The sequence below is a fragment of the Meles meles genome, chromosome 9 (genome assembly GCF_922984935.1).
Source record: "Meles meles chromosome 9, mMelMel3.1 paternal haplotype, whole genome shotgun sequence".
Taxonomy (NCBI): domain Eukaryota; kingdom Metazoa; phylum Chordata; class Mammalia; order Carnivora; family Mustelidae; genus Meles; species Meles meles.
In genome coordinates, this window is record NC_060074.1 from 17,828,614 (window position 1) to 17,853,326 (window position 24,713).

General features: G+C 45.5%; 2 pseudogenes; one reads left to right on the top strand and one right to left on the bottom strand.

The window, feature by feature from the left end:
• Positions 1-333: 333 nt before the first annotated feature.
• LOC123951030 lies at positions 334-1,284 on the top strand (annotated as a pseudogene).
• Positions 1,285-5,262: 3,978 nt separating this feature from the next.
• Positions 5,263-14,989, bottom strand: LOC123950383 (annotated as a pseudogene).
• Between the last annotated feature and the right edge of the window lie 9,724 nt (positions 14,990-24,713).

Genomic DNA, 24,713 nt, shown 5'->3' on the forward strand with positions numbered 1-24,713 from the left:
TCCCAGGTTCTGGAATTGAGCCTGGCATTGAACTCCTTGCTCAAAGAGGAGCCTGCTTCTCCCTCTGCCTCTGCCTGCAGCTCTTACTGCTTGTGCTCTCTCTCTCTCTCTCTCTCTGTCAAAAAAAGAAAGGGAAGGGCAGAGGGAGAGGGAGAGAGAGAACCCCAAGTGGACTCCACGCTGATCCTGGAGCCTGACTTGGGGCTTGATCCCATGGCTTTGATACCATGACCTGAGGGGAAACCAAGAGTCAGATGCGTAACTGACAGAACCACCCAGGTGCACCTAAAATAAAATAAAATCTTAAAAAATAAATTTAAGTTACAGGCACATCCTCTTATCACCGCGAGGTGCGGCTGTGCCTGAAGCAGTAGCCCCGGGTCTTCTGAGATTGCTGCCTCGGATTCGTGCTTTCTTCTCTCGTCCCCCTCCCCAAAGGAGTACCCTCCCCTTCACCCCACACTTGGACGTGAACTTCCCACCTGAGGACTATAAAGACACAGTAGTTTGAAAATGGAGAACCAAGAACCAGCTGATCCTCCTCAAAATACCAAACAGTCTATTATTTCAGAGGAGTTAATTTCAGAAGGAAAATGGGTCAAGCTTGAAAAAACAACATACATGAATGGTAAATCCTACTGGTACGATAAGAACTAGGGAAACTGTGAAACGTACAACCAGGAAAGGATAGTCGGCTGATGGTGTGGCGGTCATCCCGGTGCTACAGCGCACGCTTCACCACGAGTGCATTGTTCTGGGGAAGCAGTTCCGACAGCCGATGGGAGGCTACTGCCTAGAGTTCCCTGCAGGTCTCATCGATGATAACAAGAGCCCAGAAAGAGCCGCTCTTCGGCAGCTTGAGGAAGAAACTGGCTATAAAGGTGATGTTGCAGAATGTTCTCCAGCTGTGTGTATGGATCCAGGTTTGACAACTGTACCACACATCGTGACAGTAACTATTAATGGAGATGATGCTGAAAACGTGAGACCTAAGCCAAAGCCAGGAGATGGAGAACTTGTCGAAGTAATTTCCTTACCAAAGAATGACCTGCTCAAGAGACTGGATGCTCTGGTAGCAGAAGAACATCTGACCGTGGACGCCGGGGTCTACTCCTACGCTCTGGCACTGAAGCATGCAAACACAAAGCCATTTGAAGTGCCTTTCCTGAAGTTTTAAGGCCAAAGGACAGTAGTCATGTTTTTATAAATAAGACCACCAGGCCTCCTTCACTAAGACTTTGTATTCAGCGTAGCTTCCTGTAGACTTGAAATTAGCTTTTTTCATTAAATAAAAAATAAATTAATTAAAGTTACAGATGATTTGGGATAGTTTGGACATTTTATTTTAAGATTTTATTTATTTGACAGACTGAGATCACAAGTAGGCAGAGAGGCAGGCAGAGAGAGAGAGAGGAGGAAGCAGGCTCCCCGCTGAGCAGAGAGCCTGACGCGGGGCTCGATCCCAGGACCCCGAGACCATGACCTGAGGCAAAGGCAGAGGCTTAACCCACTGAGCCACCCAGGTGCCCAGTATGGACATTTTAATATTATTATTTCTTTCTATCTATGACCTTGGGATGTTTTCCATTGATTTGCATTCTATGCTCAATTTCTTTTATCAACATTTTATTGTTTTCATTGTACAGATCTTTCACTTCCTTGGTTAAATTTATTCATAAATATTTTCTTTTCTAAAAAGAATTTAATAAGAATAAAATATTCTTTTGAATCTATTGTAAATGAGACTGTTTATTTTTCTTTAGATATTTCGTTGTTAATGCAAAAAATTTTCGTACATTGATTTTGTATCATGCAACTTTACCGAATACATTGATTAGTTCTCATAGTTTTTTCAGCAGAGTCTTAGGAGTTTTCTACGTATAAGACCATGTCATGTGGAAACAGAGACAATCTAACTTCTTCCTTTCTGACTTGGATGCCATTGATTTATCTATCTATTTGTCTATCTTTCATCTATTTATTTTTAACCTCATTATTGTGATTAGGACTTCTAGTACTATGCTGAATAGGACTGGTGGGAGTGGGCAACCTTGTCTTGTTCCTTGTTTTTGAGGAAATCTTTCATTGTTGAATATGATATTAGCTTGTGGGCTTAATATATGCGGCCTTTGTTATGTTGAAATATGTTCATTGTATACCCAATTTTTAAGAGCTTTTATCATGAAAAGGTGTTGAATTTTTGTGAAATTTTTTTTCTCAATTGAGAGGATAGTATTATTTTCATCCTTCATTCTATTACTGTGGTACATAATGTTAACTGATTTGCATACACTGGAACATCCTTTTATCCCAAAGATAAATCCCACTTGATTCTAGTGTATGATCTCTTTAATGTGCAGTTAAGTTTGGTTAAGTAGAATTTTGTTGAGAATTCTTACATCTATATTCATCAGGGATATTGGCCTCTAGTTTTCTTTTCTCATAGTGAGAACTGGCTTTGGTATTGTGGGAATGGTGGCCTCATTAAATGAGTTTGGGAGTGTTTCCTCTTTAAATTTTTGGAGGAGGGGCGCCTGGGTGGCTCAGTTGTTAAGTGTGTGCCTTCAACTCAGGTCATGATCCCAGGGTCCCGGGATCAAGCCCCACATCGGTTTCCATGCTCAGAGAGCCTGCTTCTTCCTCTCCCTCTGCCTGCTGCTCCCCCTGCTGTTCTCTCTCTCTCTCTCTTTCTCTGTCAAATAAATAATACAATCTTTAAAAAAATAAAATAAAATAAAATAATTTTTAGAGGAGTTTAAGATGGATTGGTATTATTTCTTCTTTAGATGTTTGATAGAATTCACCAGTGAAACCATTTGGTTTGCGCTTGTCTTGGTTGGCAGGGTGGACATTATTGCTTCAATCACCTGAGTTGGTTTTTTTTTTTTAAGATTTTGTTTATTTATTCCTGAAAGATAGAGACAGAGAGAGAGGGAGAGTGAGAAACAGGCTCCCCAACTGAGCCGATGCGGGACTCGATCCCAGAACCCTGGGATCATGACCTGAGCCGAAGACAAAGCCTTAGCGATTGAGCCACTCAGGCGCCCCTGATTTAGGTGGTATTTAGAGGAAACTTTGGACCTAGACATTTGAGCTGACATTTGGAAAAGATGCGGAACTTTGGGGTCCAGAGGCAGAATGCTATGGACTGAATGCTTGTGGCCTCCCCAAATTTGTAGGTTGGAACCTAACTTCCAATGAGCTGGTACTTGGAGGTAGAACCTTTAGGAGGTGATTAGAGCATGAAGGCTAAGCCCTTATTAATGGGGGTTAGTGCCCTTAAAAAGGTGCCCCAGAGAACTCCCGTGCCCCACCTCTGACATGTAGAAAACATGAGAATCCAAGATCCAAGAAGTGGGCTTTCATCAGAGACGTAATTGGCCAGCACCTTGATCTGGACTCCTCCGCTTCCACGACTGTGAGAAGTACATGTCTGCTGTTTACAAACCCCCCAGTCTATGGCCTTCCGTGACAGCAGCCTGACTGGACTGAGACAGGAGTTGCAATGTTTTCCAGTCCAAGCTGCCACCTCCATTCTCCCCTGGGATGCTACAACGTGCTGGACTGGTCAGAACCCCAAGATTGGCAGTCAGAAGCTGGTCTTTGGGGAGCCCCCTTGGGGGACTCGAGAGATGGGCAAAACCGGAAGCTATGCAGTTTCTTTCTGATCATACGGCATCGTACTGAGGGCAAAGTCTCTGTCCTGAATCTCCTCACTAGCTTTGAGGAGTGTGGCCTTATTTTCTCCTGGGTGGGAGCCTTTCCACTAGTTTCTGATTTCTCACAAAGGGCATTGTTGATGAGCCAGTGTCTTTTGTGGGGAAGGAGGTTCCATGGCTTCTAACTCCTCCACATTGCTGAGGTGACTTCCTCATTTCATTTCTTAATTGTGTTGCGAATTTGGCAAGTTCTCCATCCTCTTTGAGTCTCATTTCTTTTTATAAACGTACAAAGGGGAGGTTGTGAATATTAAGTGAGGTAATGCATGTATTTCCTGCGGGTGTTACTGGCTCCCATTCCCAATGGGGCAGAAGCCCAGTTCGACTTCATGGAGTGGCCCAGGGTGTGGACATTTGGTGAACAACCAAACTGATTAATTAAAACTTGGCTTAAAACACAACAAAGCAAAAACAAAACAAAAATCTTGGCTTTAGCCATGGTCTCCTTCTCCTACTTTGGGCTATCTTTTCTGAAAACCACCACTTTGGCTCAGAACTGCTGACCTTTCTCCAGCAACGACTTCCTCCTCTGTCTCCATACTCTAGGCACAGGCTTTCCTCCAGGCACACCTGCTCTCCTGCACCAGGATGGGAGCCTAGCCCTCTCCCAGGAGACACTCTCCCAGGAGCCGAGAGGTCTGGTCTGTGTGAGGCAGCGGGTGGAGAGAATGCTGCCTCTGTCTGTTAGGGGCATGGTAGGAAAGCAGGGCTACTTCCGTGCCAGATCTTCAGGCACATATCAAAACCCCGTCTCCATAGTCCTTCCAGCTTCCTCAGGCTCCTGCCTTTGTGAAAGACTAAGTCTGTATGTAGAATTCGACAAACCTCATCATCGCTGCTTCCTTCCTTATTAGGATCACTTTTCTCCCAGAAGCCTCTTCACTGCCTTCTGTATCCATTTTCTGGAAAGAAGTGCCCCATGGTTTTCTAGATGCGCACAGGCAGGTATGCAGCAGGGCAGAAAGGCACTGATGGGGTGACTCACATGGTGGGTTCTGCTGAATCAATAAGGCATCCAGCCTTCAAAATTGGTAAAAAAACAAAAACAAAAACGAAAAACAAACAAACAAACAAAAACCACTAGTCCTGAGCTTGACTCAAATCATCTTTCACTGAGGCACTCGGAGGAGGGCTGCTTTGAAGTCATTTACACCTGAATTTGGATGCCAACTCTACTGATTTCCTGATTCCGTACTCATTGATTTCTGATCGTTCTTAGGATTTCTTCTCTTCTGCTTACCTTGGATTTAACTGGCTCTTCTTTTTCTAGTTTCCTAAAGGGGAAACTTAGATCACTGATTTTAGATCTTTCTCTTTTTCTAACTAATGCATTCAATTGTATACATTTCTCTCTAAACTCTGCTCTCACTGTATCTCCCAAATTCCGGTATGTTGTGTTTTCGTTTTCTTCAGTTCAAAAATATTTTGAAATTTCCCTTGAGATTTTTTCTCTGACCCACGTGTTTGTTAGAAGTGTGGGCTTTTTGTTTTCATTTTTACTTTTAGACACAGTTGATTTTTCTGTCAACCTTAGTTCCATTGCCTATTCAGGAGTCTGTGCAAGAACAGGCAAAATAGCCTCCATGGCTCTTCCTGCCCAGTCAGTGGCCTGAGCAGTGGGAGCCGCGGACCAGTCCCTAGTGGCTGGCTGAGCGCTCCAGTCTTCCTGAGGGAAGGGTTGAAGAGGCACAGAGGGCACCTCAGATCCATCTGTGACCTTAGGATCAACAGCAGCAAATTCAGGAGCCGGAGCAATCTATTCACCCAGAAATTTCTCCTTGGTCCCAGCCTTTCTACCAGGGGCCTGCTCCTCCTTTCAATCTCCTCAGGATCTTTGTAAGAGTAGAGATCAGGCATGGCCTCCCATGGGTGTTCATGGGGGGTGATTAGAATTTCCTGCGTCAGCATGCACCACATCAGACCCATGCGGGGAGCTCTCTGGTTCATAAGGGGTGGCAGCACGACTAGCTCAGAGGAGAGTCTGTTACACAGAGCGGTGGTAGGCAGGTGGACATAGGAGACCTCTGTGTTGGGGCTCCTGGCTCAGTCAGTTGAGCTCTGATTCTTGGTTTCGCCTCGGGTCGTGATCTCAGGGTGGTGAGATCGCACCTCCAGCTCCACGCTCAGCTGGGTGTCTGCTTCAGGATTCTCTCTCTCCCTCTGCTCCCACTCACCCTCTTTCTCTAAAATAAATAATTAAGCCTTAAAAAAATTAAGCCTTAAAAAAAGGAAAAAGAGAGGCTGGTGATCAGCCCTGGAATCAGTAAGCACCGTAAGTTATGGCTTCCAGAAGGTTGCCTGGATCTGGTTAGTGAAGGTTCCAGGAGTGAAGCTTCCAGCAACAGGAATGGCTCCATCGACAACAACTTGGGCACAACCCCCTGGCCAGGATTCCTGGATGATATGACTCGGACATCAGGTGGGTGTTCAATGGCACAAGCTGCCCACAGAAACTTCTCTCAGCTTCTCTTCAGACTTAGGATGAAGATGCTGTTGCTTTTCCTTTTATAGATGTGCTGTTCCGTTTGGAAGTCATGGTTGGTGCCACCTAAGTGGGTTTGTGCTGCAAGGAATCTGAGGACATCCTTCTCCCTCATTTGCAGGACATCAAGGGCTCCACCCACCGTGAAAGTTTCCCTCTACGTTATAATGGAAACCCAGAACAATGTTATATGGATCCCTTACACTGGGTAGCACAGAAAGGCTAGAAGTGTATTTTTTTAAATCTCCCCACACTTCCTATTTTTCCATTTATCTCTGTAACTGATTTCCAGTTTAATTCCGTTGTGATCTGAGAGCAGACACTATATAATTTCTATTAAGTGTAGTAAGGTATGTTTTATAGCTCAGAATGGGGTCGATTTTGGTCACTGCTTCATTTTATGTTATTTTATTTATTTGTCAGAGAGAGAGAGAGAGAGCGAGCACAAGCAGGGGGAGCAGCAGGCAGAGGGAGAGGTAGATGCAGACTCCCCACTGAGCAGGGAGCCCCATGTAGGACTGGATCCCTGGACCCTGGGATCTCGACCTGAGCCTAAGGCAGATACTTAACTGACTGAGCCGCTCAGGTGTCCCTCTTGGTCAATGTTTCATGTGAGCTAGAGGAGAACGTGTATGCTGCTGTTGTTGGATGAAGTTGTCTATAGATGTGGATTATATCCTGCTGATTGATGGTGTTGTTGGGTTCAACTACATCCCTCATGATTTTCTGCCTGCTGAATCTGTCCATTTCTGATGGAGGGATGCTAAAGCCTCCAGCTATGATAGTGGATTCATTGATTTCTCTTCGCTGTTCTATTAGTTTTTGCCTCACATATTTTGATATTCTGGTGTTAGGTGCATACTCACTAAGGGTTGTTATGTCTTCTTGGAGAATTGACCCCAGCACCCTTCTCTATCCCTGATTAATTTTCTTGCTTCAAAGTCCATTCTATCTGAAATAAATGTAGCTAGCTTTGTTTTCTTTTGGTTAGGGTTAGCTGGTGTATTTCTTCCATTCATTCACTTTTTTAAAAATCTTTATTTATTTTTTAAAAAGATTTTATTTATTTGACAGACAAAGATCACAAGTAGGCAGAGAAGCAGGCAGAGAGAGGAGGAAGCCAGCTCCCCAAGGAGCAGAGAGCCCAATGCGGCACCCTGGGATCATGACCTGAGCCGAAGGCAGAGGCTTTAACCCACTGAGCCACCCAGGCGCCCCCAAATCTTTATTTTTCAAGTGGTCTCTATTTCCAATGTAGGGCTCAGACTCACGACCCCGAGATCCAGAGTCACATGCTCTACTAACTGGGCCAGCCAGGTAACCCTATTTGTAAAATTTTAATTAATGGTTAATTAATTATAGCTTTTTCTTATGAAAAGTTTATTGACTGGACCAGTTGTTGCATAGATCCAAGTTTTATTTCTGGGATGCTATCTTAAATACTGTTCAGATATAAGTAAGAAAGTACACCAGCTCCTGAATGCACAATAGAAATGGGTTGACCAAGGTGGGAAGAGAATGGAGGAGAATTAAAATCATCGAACATTTTAGAATAAGAATGACCAACAATCACATGAATTTTTCATTCATGCAAGTGATTATCTAACTCCCTCAGGCTGCGTTTTTATTTACGCAGTCAAAAGGTATTTCAGATCTGTTATATCATTCTATTTCTATTCTCATAGACACCTCTAATGACAGACAGTCTATAGCTTTCCTTGCAAACTCAAGCAAATTTCAGTATCTAGCTTGATTTTTCTTCACTCATTTGATTTTTTTTAAGTTTTTAATGATTGCCCTAGAGTTTGCAATAAACATTTACAATAAATTCAAGTCCACTTTCCAAACACTCCCTACAACTCTCGGGATAGTTTAAGTATTATGTAAACAGAAGAATCCTAATTCTTCCTTCTTGTCCTTTGTATCATTGTTGTCATTCATTTCACTTACATATGCATAAATAAGCATATATATATATATATGTAGTGAAAATATATACATAAGCATACATAGCTTAATACATTGTTGATATTAATATTGGGAAGAAACTATTACCTGTAACTTCAATCATGAATAAGAAAAATAAAAGTTTTTATGCTACCTTCACTACTCCTTTGATGTTTTTCCTCTCTTTATGTTTATCCCTGAGTTCCTAGCTATATATATTTTCCTCTCTCTCTAAAGAAAACATTTTTTTAAAAGATTTTATTTATTTATTTGGCAGACAGAGATCACAAGTAGGCAGAGAGGCAGGCAGAGAGAGAGAGAGAGAGGAGGAAGCAGGCTCCTTGCTGAGAAGAGAGCCTGATGTGGGGCTCGATCCCAGGATCCTGGGATCATGATCTGAGCCGAAGGCAGCGGCTTAAACCACTGAGCCACCCAGGCGCCCGAAAACATTTTTTTAAAAGATTTTTTTAAGTGATCTGTACGTCCAGCTGGGGCTCCAACGCACAACCCTGAGATCAAGAGTCGCATACTCTATAGAAAGAGCCTGCCAGGCCTTCCTCTAAAGAAGACTTTTGACAATTTTTGCAGTCAGGCCTACTAGCAACAAGCTCCATTTCTGAGTGTCTTTATTTCTTGGTAAATAAAACCCTCTATGTACCACTGAGCTGGAGTACCAATCTTGACCAAGGCAGGCACTATTTCCTGAAGAGTCTGTTCACCAGCAGAGCAATCCTCCCAGACACTTGAAGGAATGGTGGGAGGGCATTCCCTCACCTCTTGGCGAAGGGTGGTATTTGACTCAGAAAAAGTTAGAGAAAGTGGAAAGTGGTTTTTCAAGTGCCCCCATTGAGTAGAGAAAAGATTGAGCACCCCTACGCACGGAGTCTCGGACTCTTGACATGAAGCCTCTTTGCACCACGTGTGACCATGTTCCCGGCACCTTACGCAGATGCGCAGATGCGCGCAGCACGGGGGCGGGGAGCACCGGGGCAGGGGTGGGGCACCTAAGCGGCTCTATGCGGAGTAGCTCACGCAGGCAACCTTTGGAGCTCCTCCATTTTAGGCCGGGAAATCGTGGCAATACTCCGTAAAAATCAACACAGCGCCCTAGCCATGAAGTGACAAGGGTGCCAATGACAGGCGGGTCCCTTTAGGCCGTGGGCCCTGCTTGTGGGTCCAGCTGAAGGGCCCAAGCGGTCCAGGATGGATGTATCGTGTCTGTCTGGTATGAACTACTCTGCTCGAGGTGCCAGTTGTTCAAAACACGTGCTCTGGACTCATTTTGAAAAAGTAAGGCACACAAACCCCAAAATGATTGCAATTGAGGGAAGACGTTTTCTGTTAGCTTCGTGGTCCCCTAGAAGCAGGAGACACTGGCAATCCACGCAAGGCCACCAGAGAAGCATTGGGTGGGCAGAGAGACACAGGACAGAGCTGTTGCTGGGACCTTTGCGGAAGTGTTTCTTGGGAAGGAATGGCTGAAGCAGGTGAGCGAGGGGTACCAACATAATTTATCCATTTCTTTTAGGTATCTAATTTGTGGACATATTATTGTTTTACTAGTCTCTTATAATCCTCTATTTCACTCAGACCGGTTACACTGACTCCTGTTTCACTTCTGATTTTGAGTCTGGCCTCTTTTTTTCTCTTAGTTTAGCTGAAGTTTTGCCCATTTTGTCTCTCTCCAAACCATCAACTCTAAGTTTGTTGATTTTTTTTTCTTTTGTTTTTCTAGTCTCTATTTCATTGACCTGTTCAAATCTGTATTGTTTCCTTCCTCTGTGAACTTTGGGTTTAGTGAGTTCCTCTCTGTATTGTTCCTTGGATTACAATTAGGTTGCTTATGTGAGATCTTTCTTTTTTCCCAGCGTAGGCATTTAGTGTTAGAAATGCTCCTCTTAGGACTGCTTTTGCTGTATTTCATAGGCTTCGTTATGTTGCATTTTTATTTTCATTTGTCTCAAGATACTTTGTGATTTCCCTTTTGATTTCCTCTTTGACTCATTGGTTGTTCCGGAGTTGGGGCTTATTTTCCACATGTTTGTGAGTTTTCCAATTTTTCTCCCGCTAGTAATTTTTTGGCAATACCCGAGGAAAACAACAAATGCATTAGCCATTAAGCAGCAAGCGTGCCAACAACCAGTGGTGCCCCTTAGGCTGTGGCCGCAGCTGTTGGGTCCAGTTGGTGAATCCAAGCAGTCCAAGGGCTTATCGTCTCCTTCTGGGGAAACCACCTGCTGACTGTACCAATTGTTCTAATAATGTACTCTGGACTTGTTTTGAGCAGAACAGTATGGGACACACATATGAATATGTCTGTCGCGAAGGAAGAATATTTTTATTATAATCATGGGCTGGCAGCCTTGCGGACCATGGAGGGCAATCAGGGAAGTAGCCTGCGAGCACAGCAGGCAGAGAGAGAGAGAAGGGAATGTCTGGTGGGAACGTTACTGGAGGTTTTTTTTAGGAGGGAATGAGTGAAGCAAGGTAGACAAGAAATAAGAACTTACGACTGGAGAGTATGAAAAGTTTGGGCACACTCTGGGCTGAGCATGGTTCTCCTGCCATGTAAAATCTCTTCCCACAGAGTCTGAGGATCTCTTAGGAAATCTGGAATCTCAGGACTCATGCTGTGGTGGCTACTTGCTGCTTCTCCATGGCACTGATCTCTAGCTTGGAGTCTGTGATACAGTCTTCAGAGTCACTTATCCCATTGTCCTATATCCTTTGATTTTCTTCTAAAAAAATTATTTTTCATTGTGTAAAAAAATACATAGCTTTAAATGTACCATCTTAAGTGTTTCTAGGCATTTGGTTAATCAGTGTTAGGTATATTTACATTGTTATTCAACGGCTGTCTAAAATTTTTCATTTTGTAGTCCTATAATCAACTAATATCCCCTTCCTTCTCCTTTTCTTTCCAAAATTATCACTACTTTGATATTTCATAGTGGTGAGATAATACAAGATTTGTTATTTTCGTTACTGGTTTATTTTTGGTAGCACAATCTTCTTGATGTCCTTGCATGCAGTAGCATGTGAAAAGATCCATCCATCCTCCCTCCCTCCCTCTGTTCCTTTCTTCCCCTCCCTTTCTCCCTCCCTCCCTTCCTTCTTTCCTTCTTTCTTTTTTGACAACAAATGTTGGTGAGGATGTGGAGAAGGGGGAACCCTACTACACTGTTGGTAGGAATGCAAGCTGGTGCAGCCACTCTAGAAAACAGTATGGCGGTTCCTCAAGAAGTTATAAATAGAGCTACCCTAGAACCCAGCAATTGCACCACTGGGTCTTTACCCTAAAGATACAGATATGGGGGCTCCTGGGTGGCTCAGTGGGCTAAGCCTCTGCATTCAGCTCAGGTCACGATCTCAGGGTCCTGGGATCGAGCCCCGCATCGGGCTCTCTACTTGGCAGGGAGCTTGCTTCCCCCTCTCTCTCTGCCTGCTGCTCTGCCTACTTGTGATATCTCTCTCTGTGTCAAAGAAATAAATAAAATCTTTTTAAAAAGTTACTGATGTTGTGAAAAGAAGGGGCACCTATACCCCGATATTCATAGCAGCAATGTCTGCAATAGCCAAACTGTGGAAGGAGCTGAAATGTCCTTCAACAGATGAATGGATAAAGAAGATGTGGTCCATATATACAATGGAATATGGACTATTACTTAGCCATCAGAAAGGATGAATATCTATCATTTATAACAATGTGGATGGAACTGGTAGGTATTGTGCTAAGCGAAATAAGTCAATCAGGGAAAGACAGTTATATGGTTTCCTTCATATGCGGAATATAAGAAATAGCACAGAGGATCATAGGGAAAGGGAGGGAAAACTGAATGGGAGGAAATCAGAGAGGGAGACAAACCATGAGAGACTCTTGACTCTGGGAAACAAACTGAGGATTGTGGAAGGTGTGGTGGGTGGGGGCATGGGGTAACTAGCTGATGGGCATTAAGGAGGGCATGTGATATGATGACCACTGAGCATTATATGTAACTGATGAATCGATGAACACTACAACAGAAACTAATGGTGTATTATATGTTGGATAATTAAACTTAAATTTTAAAAGATTTTAAAAAAGATTTTATTTGATAGAGAGCACGAATGGGGGAGAAGGGGCAGGCGGAAAAGCAGGCTCCCCACTAAGCAGGGACTCTGGGATCATAACCTGAGCCAAAGGCAGATGCTTAGTTAACTGAGCTATCCAGGCACCCTGTGATGAGATTTTTTCTTAAGGCTATATACTATTCCATTGTATGTGTATACCTGATTTTCTCTGTCCATTCATCTAGCAATGGACATTAGGGTTGGTCCACCTCTTGGTATTGTGAATAATGTTGCAAAGGACCTGGGCCTCCAAATATGTCTTTGAGATCCTATGTTGAGTATTTTGGACGAATACCGTAGTAGGATTGTAGGATCATATGGTATTATCTCTTTTTATATTTTTTAGTAACCTTACTGCTTTCTATCATGGAGCACGGTTTATATTCACATCACAGTACTCTTGTGCTCCAACTTCATTTCCCTGCAAAAATCATTTTTTGGTTTTTTTGGTAATGGCCATCCTGATGCATGTGAGGCATTATATCGTTGTGCTTTTGATATGCATTTCCCTGATAATTAATGATGCTGACCGTCTTTTTAAAAATTTTTGAATTTTAGGGATGCCTGGGTGGCTCAGCGGGTTAAAGCCTCTGCCTTTGGCTTAGGTCATGATCCAGGGTCCTGGGATCGAGCTCCGCATTGGGCTTTCTGCTCGGCAGGGAGCCTGCGTCCTCCTCTCTCTCTGCCTGCTTCTCTGCTTACTTGTGATCTCTGTCTGTCAAATAAATAAAATCTTCAAAAAAAATTTTTTTTGAATTTCAAATTTTTTAAAAAGTAGGCTCTACCCCAAACATAGGGCCCGAACTCACAACCCTGAGATCAAGAGTCATATGCTGAGTCAGCCAGGCCCCTCATTTACTTGTTGGCCATATTTATACCCTCTTTGGAGAAATGTTTATCCAATTTTCTGTCCATATCTTTTAAAAAATATTTTATTTATTTATTTGAGAGAGAGTGAGCTCACGAACGGCGGGGAGGAGCAGAGGGAGAGGGAGAAGCAGAATCTGCACGGAGCATAGAGACCAGTACGCCGAAACCAAGAGCTAGACAATTACCTGACTGAGCCACTTGGGAGCCCCTCTTCTGCCTATATTTTTAATCACATTATTTTTTTAAAGTTATTATTTAAATTATAGTTAGTTAACATACAGTGTAATATTGGTTTCAGGTGTACAATATAGTGATTCAGCGCTTCCTTCCAACACTCGGTGCTTGTCATAACAAGTGCACTCCTAAATCCCCATCACCTATTACACACACACACACACACACACACACACTCACACTCTACCCTACTCCCCTCTGGATATCATCAGTTTGTTCTCTATTTCTATGTTTGCCTCTATCTCTTCCTCTCCTTGTCTTGTTTGTTTTGTTTCTTAAAATCCACGTACAAGTGAAATTATTTGGTGTTTGTCTTCCTTTGACTGACTTGTTTTACTTAGCAGAATACTCTCTAGCTCCATCCATGTCATTGCAAATGGCAAGATTTAATCACTTTTTTTTTTTTTTTTTGGTTTGTTTCTTTAGATTTTTACTTGAAAAAGTTCCTGAACTATGCTGGATAGGAAACAAAACAAAACAAAACAAAACAAAAACCTTGGGGGTGCCTGGGTGGCACAGTCAATTAAGCATTGGAGATCTTGGTTTTGGATCAGGTCATGATCGCAGGGTTATGAGATAAAGCCCTGCGTAGGGCTCTGTGCTTAGCAGGGAGTCTGCTTAAGACTCTCTCTTCCTCTGCCCTTCCCCCCCCACCCTAGCTCTCACTGTCTGTCTCTCAAATAAATAATTTTTTTTAAAGATTTTATTTATTTATTTGTCAGAGAGAGAGGGAGAGAGGGAGCACAGGCAGACAGAGTGGCAGGCAGAGTCAGAGGGAGAAGCAGGCTCCCCGCTGAGCAAGGAGCCCGATGTGGGACTCGATCCTAGGACGCTGGGATCATGACCTGAGCTGAAGGCAGCTGCTTAACCAACTGAGCCACCCAGGTGTCCCCAAATAAATAAATTTTTAAAAACAAAACAAAACAAAGAAATCCCCTTATTTTCTATAGGATTTGCAATTATCTCCCATTCTAGTAAGTTGCCTTTTACTCTGTTGATTGCTTCCTTGGATATGCAGAAGTTTCAGAGTTAGATATAGTCTCATAAGCCAATTTTTTACAAATATTTGTAAGAATAATACATGGTATATTTCTTATGCAATGAGTATTTTAATTGATTTAACATTTATTACTGTAATAGTTTTATATTGCTGTGTCACAAACTGCCACAAACCGAGTGGCTTAAAGGGAACCCATTTGTTCAAGTTCTGGGGGCAGAATTGTGTAGGTTGTATTTGGAGCTCAGCCCAGTCTCTCCCCCAGTCTCAAATCCCAAATGAAAAGGTTCCTATTGCTGAGGTCCTGAATCAGGCCTTACCTATTATCTTAGCAAGTTCTGCAGGGCGCCGGCTGGCTTGGTCAGTGGAGCAACTCTTGATTTCCCAGTCATGAGTTCGAGTCCCACATTGGGTGTAGAGAGTACTAAAAGAAAATTAAAGAGTAAAAGGTGTCAGCGAACACATGTTTTCTGTAAAGTGGAACTGCACGCGTCGCTGTACGGTGGGCCTGCACACAGCACCACCCTCTGCGTTTTTGCAAAAGTAGAGGGGGACTCCGTGCAACACTGTGTGGGGGCGCCCACACAGAACTCTTCACACCTTAAGGCACCATACCTCAACCACCGCCATGACAAAGTTTTTTTCGGTTTCCCACACCTTAGTCAGGCTCCTGAAATTTCTCCTGAGCTCACCTGGGCATGTCCTTCTAAAATCTAGTTTCAGCAAGAATCATGCTAGGTTAGCTTTGAACAGAACCCCCACCATCTACAACCAAACTCATTACCTGTTTTCAGGAGGGATCCTTTTCAGTTGCTTTAACCGGAATACCCCTTCGTTTCATCTTGGGAATTTTCCAGCCATTGTCCCTGATTTCTTCTTTAGCTATAATTCTAACTGGCCTGTGCTGTAGTTGGATTGAAAGGTGCTGTCTCCCCAGGTGAAGTCCCAGTTGGAGGGGTCCCTCTGTCTATCGCTACGATCTGAGTCGTGCCTGCCTTACCATCCTAACGGGTCATGGAATCTTCTTCATCTCTGCGGAGGCTCCTCGTGGCCGCAGCATGCAGCCGGAGCGCACTGAGATGCTGTCCTCAGCCCCATCAGCGGTCCTCGGCGGCCCCCTCGCGGCACCGCATGCGGCCGCGTTTGGGGCTCCTCTGGGTCCAGTGTGGGGCTCTGCGGGGCTCGGTGCTCTTCACCGCATCTTTGAGGCTGATTACAGAGACCCCACTTTCTGAGCTCCTCAGGGTTATGTGGGGCATCGTGACCACATGCGACTGTAGTCAGCACCGCGCGGCAGCCCTCCTGCATCAAGGGAGCCCAAGCAGGGTTTGCCTTCAGGGGGCGGCCGCTGCCCTTGGGTCCTGTCTGTGTGTCCGAGCCATCCGGAGCGTGTGTCCTCGGCCCTGTGTGGGGATACACATGCCTACAAGTCCGTCGTCCCACGTACATGGCTTGATGTTGTTTTGGGCAGAAAGAGAGAGGAACACAGGAAAAAGATTGGCCTGAAGGAAGAAGTTTGTATTCTGTTCATGGTCCCCCAAAACAGAGGAGGAGGCCGGTGGGCAGGGCCAGTGTGAAAGCAGCCTGCAAGGTCAGCAGGCAGAGGGGGCTGGGGCCCTGCGGGACCGAGCCTGGATAGATTTGTCAAGTAAAGCAAGGTCAGGGAGAGGCACAAACTGGGATCTAACCACTTCTAGGAGGCTGTCCTGTTGTGGGTGGGAAATTGTTACAGTAGTCTCTTCTGCTGCTTTGTCCTTCCGTGGTAGGAGTGGAAGGTCCCGTCTTTTGTTCCAGATTGTACTGAATGGAGTCCTCAGTCGTTTTCTCTTGGTTCATATAATGAAAATTGTCTTGGTCCGTACAACGAAAATTGTCAATTTCGTTTATCTTTGTTCAGGGGAAGCTGTATCCATTGGCCTTTCTGTTGTGCTTCAATCTATAGATCCTTGAGTTCTCCATCTGTATTATTTCCTTCCTATAGCTAAATTTTGATTAATGCGTTGTTCTCCATATCCTTTTCTCACACTAAAGTTGTGTTGTTATTAGAGATCTTTCTTTATTCTTGGGGTAGTAGTTTTCAGTAGAAATGTCCTCAGAGAACTGCGTTTCCTGCGTCTCACAAACCGTTACTATGCTTTTTCTTTAGTGTGCACATGTGTGCGCTCATGATTGATTTTGTCACGATAAGTCCCGTTCTGTGAGTTGCCTTTACTGCAGTGATTACTTCCTTGTCTGTACAGATGTTTCAAATCTGTTGTAGTCACATTTGTCTATTGTTCATGACGCATAAGTACAGTGTTTGTGTATTGGTCGTGCATAAATAGACTAATTGATTTCACATTGATTACTCTCATATTTTTATTGCTGGTAGTATATAACAGTATTAACAAACATACATATATATATACACACACATATATACACACACACGCACTCTCACACTCATACATACAAATTGCCACAAACCCAGTGGCTTAAATGAAACCCATGTCCTTGTAGAAGATGTGTGATCAGAACTGCACAGGATCTATTGGGAGGTGAGCCCAGTCCCTTCCGCAGTCGTAAAGCCCAGGCGAACGGGTCCCTATATGTATTGCGAAGGACCTGAGCAAAGTTTCTTACCATCTTAACAGGTGTCCTTACACTTCCTTTTCTTCACTGTGGTCCTTGCATGCCAAGTAGCTGTGGAGTTCCCTGCAGCTCTGAATCCAGGCTCCCGACCTGGCATTTCCTTGGGGCCTTCCCTGTCCATCCCTCAGCTCTGTGTTGTCCCCTACTTCGGACAACACCTGGGTTCCGTAGGTGACACCAAATCGGGATGGTTCTTCTTACCGTACCAAAGCTCTATATCAGGTAGTCATTGGTGACAAAGGTTCCATACCTCAGTACACTTAGGTTTCTAAAAGGTCACGTAGGGCTCGTGGATGCACTTGTTCGTAAACCATGTATGAAGGAGCCCTACGAAATGGTTTTCATTAAAACGTATCATCTGAAAGAGCTGGGTGTGCGATCAGCATCCTCGGGCGTCTGCTTCCCGCAGGTGATACTCGGCAACGCCCTTCTGTCTCTGCAAGCCTCATGGTAGATGGTTTAGCCGAAGCCCCTTTTACCATGATGTTCCCTCTTCGTAATCTCTCCGCATAGTCCGCACGGGTTCCTCGTGTCCATGCACACATCCCACGTTGTATTTGGATTTGGTCCCAGTCCGTCCCGCACTGAGAAGTTCGAGCGGGAGGGTCCCTAGATCTTATGCTGTGGTCCCGAGGAACATCCTCATTCCCTTGTCCAAGAAGGTCACTGAATGCTCCTTTCCTTTAGCAGAGTCACTGTAACATGTTGCTGCAGGACAAGGCAGGCGACTCGCTCCTCCACACTGTGTGCGCTTCCGTGAGCAACGCGGTCCACGGCCCCGCGGTGCACCCCTGACGGTTCTGAGGCGGCATCGTACCTCGGTACAGAGGTTAGCCCCCTGCCTCGGTGCCTTACTGAAGCCGCACCTCTGCCCCGTCCTCTCACTACAATTCCAGGCCTTTCCAGCGCTGTTTGGGGAGGAGAATTCTTTGTTCACCATACCAGGTCAGCCTTGAACCTTCTCTTAGACTCCGCGCACGTCCTTGTCAAAGGGAGCTGCCACTCGCCTGTCGCTGAGTGTGTTTCCCCAGAACCTGCACCCTCCGCTGCTGAGCGCTCGGACCTGTGACCGCGTGCGTCATCCTCACATCTGCCCGTGATTTCTCGTCACCTCGACCTGTCTTCTATAGGGGTCCACAGAGGAAGCTCATCCAGAAACCTCTTTATCCTTGATGTTTCCCTTTAGGAGTTTCGATCAATCCACTGTCTTCCTCTGCTCTTCGGTAAATTGCTCACATTTGCTCACATGGGCAAATAAATTCACATGGGCAAATAAATTCACATGGGCAAATAAAGAAAAATCACCGAAACGATTACACATATGTTCTTGCCATATTCAGAGTGAGTCTTGTCTCTCCCCCTGGGAAGCCCAATTGCAGAGTCCCTAGAAGAATTGCTCGTCGAGTGTACTTTCCTCTGACCGTGGCTCCGTGTAGGAAACCACGTCGCATTACCGCTATATCCTGACGCCATTCCCCGCACTGGCGAACCTACCGGTGGTACCATGCTTTAAAGAAGTGGGGGAAACAGATTTATCTTTCCTGGGACAGGGCTATTTTACTGAGTAAAATGTCCTTGATGTGCGTTCATGCCATAGTATCTGAAAGGTTTTTGTTGTTGCTGTTGCTGTTGTTTTCCTGAAGGCCTCAGAGTGTGGCGCTGTATGTATGCCCCCATTTCCTTCTCCATTCTTCTAGCGATTTCTTTTGGGACAGCACCATCTCTTGTGGATTTGAACAAATTAGCAATGAACGTAGTGGTCCAAATGTGTTTCTAATTCCACCTTTAGTAGTTCTGGTTAATACCACAAGTGGGATTCCTGGATCATGTGATATCTCTCTTTGCATATTTTTTGCATAACTTCTATACTGTTTTTATCAAGGAGGGTACACAACTCACATTCACACCAAGTGTCTTGTGTTCTTAACTCTCAATTCCATCTCCCCCAGCAATAGTCAGGTTTTGTTCTTTTCCTGTGGTATTGTAGTTTTTTTTAACACAAAGATGACGGGCACAACAAGCTGTCTATTCATTTCCTTTGCTGCGCCGTGTGGCGCTGTGTCGGTGACGCTGATGGCCTCTGGGCTGCTCTTTCCAGCAGAGCTCTGTAGTTCTTGGAGGAGACGTCATGAGCAGTCGCTGCACAGGGAGATTTGTGGCCCATCAGCCGCACCTTAGCTTCTTGACGTTGTGGACTAGGAACTTCCTGATGCCACTGGGCAGCTTGTATTTTGTTTTCCTGTTGGTCGCAAAACCAACATAGGGCATGGAGCGTTGGCCCTTGGCCCACGCACCGTGCTCTCAATGCCTCTGAGTCTCGGCCAGTTGCGCTTCTTTTTGACATTTGGTCTGACTGGTGCCTGATGAATAACTTGGTCCTCTTCTTAATGACCCTGAGCTCAACCAAAGGTCTGAGGGCAGCCTTGACGCCCAGTAGCAGAGGACTGCCACCTCCGCACCCAGAACCACCCGCTAGCTGCTTTTTTTGTTTGTTTGTTTTGATAGTGGCTCTTCTGATACTGAGAGATAAGGTATCACTGTGGTATTGATATGCATTTGCCTGATGATTAGTGATGCTGGGCGTCATTCATATGCTAGTCGGGAATTAGTGTACCTTCTTTAGAGCAATGTCTATTGAATCTTCTGCCCGTATTAATGGGACTATTTGATCTTGAAGAGTTGTAGAGGCTCCTGAATTATGCTGAGTAAGAAATTCTGTCAGATATTTGATTTGTAATTATGTTCTCCTTTTCCGTATTTTGCCCCTTACTTGTTGATGCAGGCAATGAAGTGCAAGAGTCTTAAAGGCTGATCGAGTGTCATAGGTCAGTTTTTAAAAAACGTTCGTAAGAGTAAGGCCCCTGAGTGGCTCACTCGTTAAGCATCAGCCTTCGGCTCAGGTCTCCATCCCAGGGTCCTAGGAACAAGCCCCACATTGGTCTCTTGGCTCTGCGGGAAGCTTCCTTCTCTCTCTTCCACTCTAAATGCTTGTGTTCCCTCTCTCACAGTCTCTCTCTCTCTGTCAAATCGATGAAACGTTTTTTTAAAAAAATTGTAAGGGTAAATTTGTGTATTTCTTGTGTAATAAATATAATGATTGATTTCTAACTAATTACTGTAACTTCTATTGCCCTGAAATGGCACAAACTCAGCGACTAAAGGAAACTCATGTATTGCATCAAATACAGTTGCCAGGCTGTATTTAGAGCTGAGCCAGTCTCTCCCCATTCCAGGAATCCCAAAGTCACAGTAACCTATACTTATTGGCAATGTCCCTTATAAGGTGTGTCTCATCATCTGAACGAGTGTCGGGGATTATTTGTTTTTGGCAAAGTGGCCCTGTGTGTGACAGAGTTGTGCCGCTCTGCACGGATCACTAACGAGTGCACTGTGCGCACAGGACAGGGCACCCTGCGCCGGACTCACCATGGTATCCTATGTGCATAGCAACCCTTGTTTTCCCTGGAACACGTGTTTCTCATAGGACGTGGGTCACCCCCATGACACCGATGCTCCTGTCCCATGCCTCAGTTATGCTCCCGAGCTTTCTCCGAGGGTCATCTGTGCACCTCCTTGTCAATCAGTTTTAGGACGGGTTCTGCTGGGTGAGGTCAGCCAGAACCCCGTCTATCCATGTGGGGACACCCTACATATCCCCTCAGGATGGCCATCCTTCCCCAGGTGCTGCCTGATCCCTCTGGACTTTCGTCAGCAAGAATCCTGTGTGGTCGCCCTAACCAGGATCCCCATTAATTCCTGCTGTATGTTCCTTCCTCCGTCCACTCTAGAAATTATTCGCACTGGCCCGCGCAGTAGTTGGAGTGAATGGTGCTGTGACCCTGACATGAAGTCCAGTTGGAGGGGTCCGTCTATCTGTTGCTATGATCCTTGCCATGCCTGCCTTACGATCCTAACAGGTGTCATGGAATATCCTTTCTCTCTGCAGAGTCTCTTTGTGGCCACCACGAGGGGCCCGAGCACACTGCGACGCCTTCCTCAGCCTCATCAGCGCTCCTTGGCGGCCCCCTCGTGCCACCGCACGTGGCTGTGTTTGGGGGTCGGCTGGGTCCCTTGCGGGGCTCCGTGGGGCTTGGCGCTCTTCACCGTATCTTTTAGGTTGCTTGGGGGGATCCCACTTACTGAGCTCCCCAGGTGCCACACACAACCGTAGTCAGCAGAGCGCGGGAGCCTCCAGCAGCAAGGGTGCCACCAGCAGGGTTTCCGCTCAGGGGGTGACCAAGGCCCTTGTATCTCGTCTTTGCGTCTGAGCAATCTGGGTCTTGTGTCCTCGGCCCTGTGAGGGAATCGACACGCCTGCAGTCCCGTTGTCCCACCTGCAAGGCCTGCCGTTTTTTTGCGTCAGTAAAAGAGGGGAGCACAGAGAGGAAAAAGATTGGCCTGAAGGACGAAGTTCCTATTCTGCTTGCGGACCCCGAAATCGTGGAGGCGACTGGTGAGCAGGGCCAGAGGGGAAGCCGGCTGTGACGTCAGCAGGCAGAGGGGCAGAGATGCCTGAGGACCTGAGCTTGGATGGCGGATTTGTCAACGCAAGGTCAAGGAGAGGCACAAAGTTAGGATCTAACCACCTCTTAGAGGCTGTCCTGTTGTGGGTGCGGAATTGTTGCCATTGTCTCTCTGCTTTGTCCTTCCGTGGTAGGAGGTGAAGTTCCCCTCTTTCGTTCCAGATTGTACTGAATGGCCTCCTCTGTGGTTTTCTCTTGGTACATGTAACGAAAATTGTCAATTTCGTTTATCTTTGCTCAAGGGAGCCTGTATCCTTCTATCCTTTCTATTGTGCTTGGGTCTATAGATCCTCGAGTTCTCCATCTGTATTATTTCCTTCCTATAGACAATTTTCGATTAATACGTTGTTCTCCCTAGTCTTTTCTCACACTAAAGTTGTGTTGTTATTAGAGATCTTTCTTTATTCTAAGGGTAGTAGTTTTCAGTAGAAATGTCCTTGGAGAACTGCGTTGTATTTGGAGTTGGTCCCAGTCATTCCCGCACTAAGGTGTCCTAGCGGGAGGGTCCCTAGTTCTCACGCTGGCGTCCTGAGGAACACCTGCATTCCCTTGTCCAAGAAGGTCATTGAATGCTCCTTTCCTTTAGCAGAGTCGCTGTGACCTGCTTCCGCAGGAAAAGGCGGGCGACATCGCTCCTCGGCACTGTGCACGGCTCCGTGAGCCGCGTGGACCACAGCCCCGTGGTGCACCCCTGATGGTTCTGAGGCGGCATCGTACCTCGGTACAGAGGTCAGCCCCCTGCCTCGGTGACTTACTGCGGCTGCACCTCTGCCTGGACCTCTTACCATGCTTCCAGGCCTTTCCAGGCGCTGTTTGGGGAGGAGAATTCTTTGTTCACCATACCAGGTCAGCCTTGAACCTTCTCTTAGACTCCTCGCACGTCCTTGTCAAATGGAGCTGCCACTCGCCTGTCGCTGAGTGTGTTTCCCCAGAACCTGCACCCTCCGCTGCTGAGCGCTCGGACCTGTGACCGCGTGCGTCATCCTCGCCATCTGCCCGTGATTTCTCGTCACCTCGACTTGTCTTCTACAGGGGTCCACAGAGGAAGCTCATCCAGAAACCTCTTTATCCTTGATGTTTCCCCTTAGGAGTTTCGATCAATCCACTGTCTTCCTCTGCTCTTCGGTACAATTGCTCACATGGGCAAATAAAGAAAAATCACCGAAACGATTGCACATTTGTTCTTGCCATATTCAGAGTGAGTGTTGTCTCTCCCCCTCGGAAGCCCAATTGCCGAGTCTCTAGATGAATCGCTTATTGAGTGTACTTTCCTCTGACCGTGGCTCCGTGTAGGAAACCACGTCGCATTACCGCTATATCCTGACGCCTTTTCCCGCACTGGCGAACCTACTGGTGGTACCATGCTTTAAAGAAGTGGGGGAAACAGATTTATCTTTCCTGGGACTGGGATATTGTACTGAGTAAAATGTCCCTGATGTGCGTTCATGCCATAGTATCTGAAAGGTTTTTGCTGTTATTGTTGTTGTTCCTGAAGGCCTCAGAGTGTTACACTGTATGGACGCACCTATTTCCTTCTCTATTAATGTAGCAATTTCTTTTGGGATAGCTCCATCTCTTGTGGATTTTAGAAATTCAGCAACGAATGTAGTGGTCCATATATGTTTCTAACTTTAGTAGTTCTGGTTAATACCACAAGTGGGATACCGGGATCGTGTGATATTCTCTCTTTTCTTTTTTTTTTTTTTTTTGGTAACTTCTATATTGTTTTTATCAAGGAGCGGACACAATTTACATTCACACCAAGTGTCTGTGTTCTTAACTCTCAATTCCATCAACCCCAGCAATAGTCATTTTTTGTTCTTTTTTCCCTAAGTTGTATAGTTTTTTAACACAAAGATGACGGGAACAACAGGCTGTCTGCATTTTCTTTGCTGCGCCGTGTGGCGCTGTGTCGGTGACGCTGATGGCCTCTGGGCTGCTCTTTCCAGCAGGGCTCTGCAGTTCCTGGAGGAGACGTCGTGAGCAGTCACTGCGCAGGGAGATTTGTGGCACAGCAGCACCCCTTCTAGCTCCTTGACGTCGTGGACTAGGAACTTCAGGAATGCCACTGGGCAGCTTGTGCTTTGTTTTCTTGTTGGTCCCAATACCAATGTATGGCATGGAGAACTGGCCCTCGAATCTCCCTGGCACCGTGCTCTCAATGCCTCTGGGTCTCTGCCAGTTGCTTTTCTTTTTGACCTATCAGTCTGACTGGTGCCCGATCAACTTCTCGGTCCTCTTCTTAATGACCTTGGGCTCCACCAAAGTTCTGAGGGCAGCCTTGACGCCCAGTAGCAGAAGGTTGCCACCTCCACGCACAGGGCCAGCAGGGGGCGAAGAGAGGGCGGGGGTGTTTGTTTGTTTGTTTTGATACGGTCTCTTCTGATACTGTGAGATAAGGTATCACTGTGGTATTGATATGCATTTACCTGAGGATTAGTGATGCGGGGCGTCATTCATATGCTATTTGGCAGTTTGTATACCTTCTTTAGAGAAATGTCTGTTGGATCTTCTGCCCATATTAATGGGGCTATTTTTTTTTTTTTTTATCTCCTTGAGATGTAGAGGCTCCGAAGTTACGCTGAGTAGGAAATTCTTCATCAGATATTTGATTTGTAATTATGTTCTCCTTTTCTGTATTTTGATCCTTACTCTGTTGATGCAGGTCTTAAAGGTTGATCGAGTATCATAGGTCAGTTTTTGAAAAAATTTGTAAGGGTAGGACACCTGAGTGGCTCAGTCATTAAGCATTTGCCCAAGGTCCTGGGATCCGGCCCCACATCAAGCTCCTGGCTCTGCAGGAAGCCTCCTTCTTTCTTCCACTCCCCGTGCTTGTGTGCCCTCTCTCATAGTCTCTCTCTGTGTCAAAAAAATAAAATCTTTATAAAAGTTGGAAGGGTAATATTTGTGTATTTCCAGTGTAAAAATATAACGATTTCTAACTGATTACTGTAATTTTTTATTGTCCTGAAATGGCAGAAACTCAGCAGCTGAAGGAAACTCATGTATTGCATCAAATTCTGTCATCACAATGGCCCAGGATGTATTTAGGACTGAGCCAGTCTCTCCCAATTTCAGGAATCCCAAAGTCACCCCATCAGAACATGTTTCGGGGACTGTTTCCATAAAGTGGCAGTGTTTGCGACGGAGTTCCGCCGCTCTGCACGCATCACCAATGAGTGCACTGTGCGCACAGGACA